The sequence below is a fragment of the Mustela putorius genome, unplaced genomic scaffold (assembly GCF_011764305.1).
Source record: "Mustela putorius furo isolate JIRA1106 unplaced genomic scaffold, ASM1176430v1.1 tig00003846_pilon_pilon_pilon, whole genome shotgun sequence".
Taxonomy (NCBI): Eukaryota; Metazoa; Chordata; class Mammalia; order Carnivora; family Mustelidae; genus Mustela; species Mustela putorius.
The window spans coordinates 16,935,996-16,942,676 of NW_025421999.1; positions in this window are offsets into that span (position 1 = coordinate 16,935,996).

The following is a 6,681-nucleotide window of genomic DNA, read 5'->3' on the forward strand; positions in this document are numbered from 1 at the left end:
TGGTTATTAACCTTTGACACCCACTTTTATTTTATTTTTTTCAGATATTTTATTTATTTACATATTGATGTATTGATGTATTTATTTATTTATTTTAGAGAGAAAGAGAGAGAGGGAGAGCACATGTGTGCACATGAGTGAAGGGAGGAAAGGATGGGGAGGGAGACTGACAAGAAGACTCAGAGCTGAGCACAGAGCCCAAGAGGCAGGGCTCCATCCCACAACCCTGAGATTGCAACCTGAGCTGAAATCAAGAGTCCAGTGCTCAATAGAGTAAGCCACCCAGGCGCCCCTTAAATTCACATTTTAAAAGCAAAGTCTATTTGAGGATATCACTTTTTAAAGATATGTCTTATATATTTATATGACAAAAGTTATTTTTTTAATTTTTAACTGGGAGAATGGTTGTACTTGCTCAGGTTCATCCATTTTATTTTAAAGATATTACAGGAGAATTTCCCTGGCAGGGAGGCACATCAGGGGTTTGCAGGATCAGTGAGGCTGTTTCTGTAGAGCACCTGTTTGTTTACTTTCTGTCCCAGAGAGATACTTAGCAGATGCCCTTGATGTCCTGGATGTCCCCAAGTCTTTCCCTTGGGAAGGCTCCTCTCTCTATGACTACTGTGTTCCAGAGTCTCCCCCCCAACCATTGGGTTCCTCAACCTTCTATTATCAAGATTAGGGTAACACTACAGAAGTTTAAACTTCAGGCTTTCCAAGACCCTGTACCTAATTTTATATTTATAGTTTTTTGTAGTCTTTTTCTTATATCCTCTCCACCTTCCGTACACACATCAAGTTGTGTAAGCTTCAGACCCTGTGTTTTAGTCAACTCAGGCTGCTAAACAAAACTATCATGAACTGGGTGGCCTAAACAAGACATTTATTTCTCACAGTTCTGGAGTCTGGGAAGTCTAAGACTAACAAGCTTGCTGATTCAGTTGCTGGTAAGGTCCCTCTTCCTGGTTATGTCCTCACTAGGCAGAGAGAGAGAGAGAGAGAGAGAGAGCAAGTGCATGTGCCAGAGCTCTGTAGGGCCTCTTTTTATAGGAGACTTAATCCCATTCAGGAAATCTTCATGCTATGACCTAATCACCTTCCAAAGGTTTACCTTCTAGTACTATCATATTGGGAATTGATATTTCAACATCTGAACATTGATGGGTGGGAGGAACACAAATTTCAGACCATAACACCTCTCAAAATCAGATTTTTCCTGTCCTTATTCCACAGAACTTTGTGGAGCCTGAAGAACTGACCATACGTTTTCATAAATACTTATCTATATGTGTATTGTGTTTATGCAGAATATGAACTTCTCAAGTCCAGGGTTCGTGTCCTATTATCTTTCTTCCCTGAAAGTGTGTCATGTAACTGGGTACACAGTAGTGCCTCAGTGTCCTAGAAAAGTGATTTGTTAAGAAAGAAATAGACTCAAAGTTCCATGATTCCATCTTATCACCTTTTCATCCTATCATACAAGGCTGCACAGTTCCCTCCTGCTACCCATTCAGACACTTTCCTTTGGCTAAGAACTGGCTTAGGAAAGAGAGGTCACATTTTTCATTTCACTCTTCAGGTTTGAGTTAAACTGTTTATATACTGAGAGGGAGCCCAATGTCATGGAAAGCGGGATGAAATTGTTAGCTTTAGATCTAGAGAAACCATCTACTATTTGTACAACTCTGGAGGCATCACTTTCCATCTGTAAGCTTCAGTTTCCTTATTTATAATAGACAAACAAATAAGCAAACAAATAAACCAAAGAGGGTGAGAAGCCTGGGGGAAAGCAATATTTGACCTGTTAGTATCACAAGCTACTTGTTAGTAGGTGAAATTATATATATGAGAACCCTGACACAACATAAATGTAAAGTGTTAATATTATTTTGAAAAGTAAGGGGATGGCTTTATTTATATAACTTTATTTATATAATAACATGGGTTAGCATTACTCTTTAGTTAAATGATAATGATCCCCCAAGTTCACAAATTTAAACTCCAGAATCATAAAATGACTCAAAGATCAAAAGAGAAAATACATAAATGCACTCATAATTAAAATGTCATAATAATAAAGTTTACTTGCTACTTTTGATTTCTCAGGGTTTAGAAACAAACAACTTGCTCAGCATACTTTGGCAGAACTTCTTTTTAAAAAACAAGGTTAACTACCAAATTATGAGGACAGCACATGGAAAAAAACAACCGTAATGCTGCTAAATAAGGATATGAACACAAATTCTATATTGGAAATCAGACTAGTATGTTTTAAATTGAAGGTTGTGTGGCTTATTTTGTTGTTGTTGTTATTTTCTTCTTATATTGGATAATTTTCCCAAGAGTCTTAATATACTTAAAAAGGAGTTCCATTTTTTGGTTCTTTCCCCAAATGTATGAGTATTTTTTTTTTAAATTCTGTGACGTGTATTGACAGAGAAATAAATATGTTCCTCTATTTTAGTCTTATTTAAATAAATGTGGTACATAAAGGTGTGATTCACACTAAAAATAGATATTCCATGTTAAGAGATTATATGTTCAGGTTATAACATGTAGAAATATAGTAAGAAACTTACAGTTAATAGTGTATGTGAAATAATATTCCATGGCTATATACATTTTAACTGAGGGTATCAGTGTGTACTTTGTTGACCAACTAGTAGGAAACAAAGGGAATAATCTGCTGTGGGAGAAAGACAGATAACTCTTCTTAATCATTCAAATCTCTAAGATTTACTACAAGAATAGCCCAGAGTTCTACCAGTTTTGGAAGAATCAAATTGATAATAAGTCCACTGCTAACACCACGACATATGTTAGTATTTCTAAAGTCAGTCTGTTAAAAAAAAAATACGTGTATAGAGAGATAGGTAGATATAGATTAGATATAGATATAGATATAGATATAGATATAGATATAGACCTCTCTCTTAATTCCAGGTAGATGAGTAGTTTTCAAAAGATTTTACTGGTGAAGTCAGTGCAAAAAATTGAAATAAAATATTAAAACAAAGCAAACAAAGCCAAAGCCCCGGCTTACAGAGCACAACATTGTTGTGCTAGGATAATTTAAGTCTCCTCAGGCTTCTTGGCTGACACTAGACAAGCACTCTTGTTCCTGTTCTTTCACTAATTAAGTTGACTTGGTTGAAACTCAAGGACATTGAGACTACCGAACTGAAATAGTTTCTGGAGCTGGTGTGAATCACAGCCCCTTGCAGAAACATCTCTGGGATTACTTTAGGAATATGAACAGGTCACTTTGGCACTCCGATTCCAGGGTAGAGTGTATTTCTCCATTCAGCTTCCTTAGCTCCCTGGGAGATGAAAGATATTTCCATCTCTGGTCCCTGGCTTCTGCCCCCAAGTCTCAAATCATTTTTTACTGAACCCATAAGCAAGTCAGCTTTCACCCAGGAACTCTTATACCTGGGCCCTCTCTTCTGCCATACTTTCTGCTTTCCTCTTTGGCTTATTTGAAACACATTTTACCCAGTGCATCTCAAATTATTAGAATGTAAAACAACAAAAAAATGTTTACATGAGAAAAGGATTTCATGGTGAGATAAGTTTGAGGAAAATGAAACATTTTACAAAAGGAGATATACAAATGGCCAACAGATAAATGAAAAGTTGCTCAACATTACTGCCCGTCAGGGAAATGCAAATAAAACCATAATGAGACATCACTCTGCACCTGTTATATGTATATTATTAAAAAAAAAATAAGAGATAACAAATGCTAGTGAGGATGTGAAGAAAGGGAACTCTTATACACTGTTGGTGGGAATGTAAACTGGTCCAGATACTATGGAAAAGAGTGTGGAAATCCCTGAAGAAATTAAAAATAAAACTACCATATGATCTAGTAATCCCACTTCTGGGTATACATAGGAAGGAAACTAAATCATTATCTCAAAGAGATAACTGTATTCTCATGTTCATTGCAGCATTATTCACAATAAGCATGATATGAAAAATATAATATACATATATAGTGTCCATTTTAACATTCACATCATAATAACGATGTATTAGATCTCCATTTAACAAAAAGGTGATATAATTATTTTGCAATGATGCAGGAAAAAGAAGTGGTTCCATAATAGAACATCATTACATAGTGTTATATTTTTAAAATTTTTTAAATTTTTTAAATTGTAGTAATAACAGAACAAAAAAGTTAAAATGTTTCCCTCTGAGAGCAGGATTGTGGAGATGCTCTTTGTTCTCTGTTGGTTTGTTTGTTTGAGTATAAACCTTTTAATAATGTTTGCCTTTTCAGTCAAATAAAAATAAAAAAATTCTTTAAAAAGCCTATAAATCTTCTACATACAGTCCCTGTAGCTGACTGCTAAATAAGTGGGACAAACAGTGTAGACAATTAACTATGGAGAGCAGAACTCAGAGGGATAACAGCCCTGGTGTCACAAAAATAGATTTGTAGACAGCAAACAATGAGAAGTTCCATGTGGCAAGATCAGAGGGTGCTGATGGGAAAACTAACTACAGAGCAGGTGGTGATGAGCCTTAAAGATCATGGTTAGTTGCTGGAACTCTACACTGTTGTCAGTAAGAAGCTAGAGGGCCTTGTAAAAAGAAAAGAAAGAAAATTAAATTTACTTTTTAGAAAGATACCTGGCACCAAACTCTGGAAGAGAAAGAAATTGGGAATGCAGAATAATAAATAGCTGCTGCAGGAGTTTTGAGACATGATGAGAGTCACAGAGACAGTGGAAACAAAGAAATATCCAATTCAGGAAATATTTCTAAGATAAAATCAGTAGCACTTCATGAAAAACTGGATGCGGAGCGTGAGGGACATAGTCCTGGGTAATTCTGAGCTTTCTAACAAAGGGAAGTTGAGATCCATAGAGTGAGACTAGACAAAGAAGACAATCTGCTGCTGAGGATCTCTGAAAGAATCAACAGAACATGTGTCTGCCTGAAGATGGCACACCCATGGGTTGGCATGGGTTCACACTTCACACAAAAGAAACTTTCTTAGATGTATAAAAGTGATTTTCTTTGTTTTTCCATGATAGAATTCAGCTTTGTTCATAAGACTTCGATTCCAGTTGAAATAGAAAATGTCATCTTGCTATTTTTTTTTTAATTTTAAAAGATTTTATTTATTTATTTGACAGATCACAAGTAGGCAGAGAGGCAGGCAGAGAGAGGAAGGGAAGCAGGCTCCCCGCTAAGCAGAGAGCCAGATGCGGAGCTCCATCCCAGGACCCTGGGACCATGACCCGAGCCGAAAGCAGAGGCCTTAACCCACTGAGCCACCCAGGTGCCCCTCATCTTACTATTTTAATGTGACTCAGTTGGGCCCAAGTAGATCTCAGTCAACTTTGGGTGACTATTTGGACTCTTGGATTTCTTTAGTTTCCTCTTCTTTTTTTCTTATTACTAGAAGAAGGGAATGATTTGTTTTTGGTTCAGGATGCCTAGTGAGGAAGGAGGGAGTTAGATGTGGTGGCTTGTGAATTTCCTGGCACAGAGGTAACATTGTCCATGGTCTTTTCATGGCCTTGGTCGCCCCAGCTTGTCCCCGCTGTCTTGCACAGTGACCTCAATCTTTAGTGCATTTGCTGCCAATGCCCATGGTCTTGCTACAGCCCCCACTTAGAGCCACATGTTATTCATCTTCCACCCCCCCAATGAATGGTCACTTCTTTTCTACAGGCCCTCAAAGCTATTTCCACACCTTACTCAAAGGGTTTTTGAATTTTCCAGTGTTTTCCCTACACTGTAGGCTGAAACTCATAAACCCACACTGCAGACACCTCCCACAGACTTAGCAACTCTGACAGCCATGCTGAAGTCTAGGCTTCCCTTTTAAAAGTTAATATACATACAGGAAAAAACAAAAACCCTTTCTTTCTTAAACTGTCAGTATTGTTCTTTATTTTTCTCTGATTGAACAAAACTTATTTCTTAAGGATTTATGAATTCTCATTTATTCTAGCTATGGAGATGATTATGCATATTGTATGGCTACTAAAAACACCCAGTTATGTTTTCAGTGCAAAACTATTACATGTTAATTTTTGTATTTAGGTCTCATAGTTCCATACTTACTTTACTAATCCACTGAGCCAATATTTTTATTTCAATTTGTGGTATATATTCTCTCTATATATACACATATATCTATCAATAGAGAAATAGATATAGTTACAGATATATAACTAAACAAATAACTTTCAATGATATCCTTTAGTGGGGATGGGAAGGCTATGGGATACACGAATCTGACAAATGGAAACTATGCCAAGACTATGGATATAAATAAAATGCACTAAGGACCAAGACTAATTGTTAAAATTTAGAGGACTGGTGTTCACCTTACTGAAGTTCAGCAAGAACAAATGATGGCACACATATCAGATACTGCACTCATAGTTATTTTAGGACATACCATGATTCCACTATATAGTCCCTAGTGAAGGGAAATAGAAGGTTTGCTGGAGAATTCAGAGAAAACAGACAGTAAAAAAATTGATCATAAAGGCAATTTTGATTTTTTCAAAAACTAGAAATGGCATGCATATTCTTTTAAGCAAAAGTATATACATACACAAATAGAAACTATTAGCAAAATAAGATAAAACATATAATACATAGCCTTCCACTTGGAAACTTGAAAGAAAATATTTTCTTAAAGAATGTATG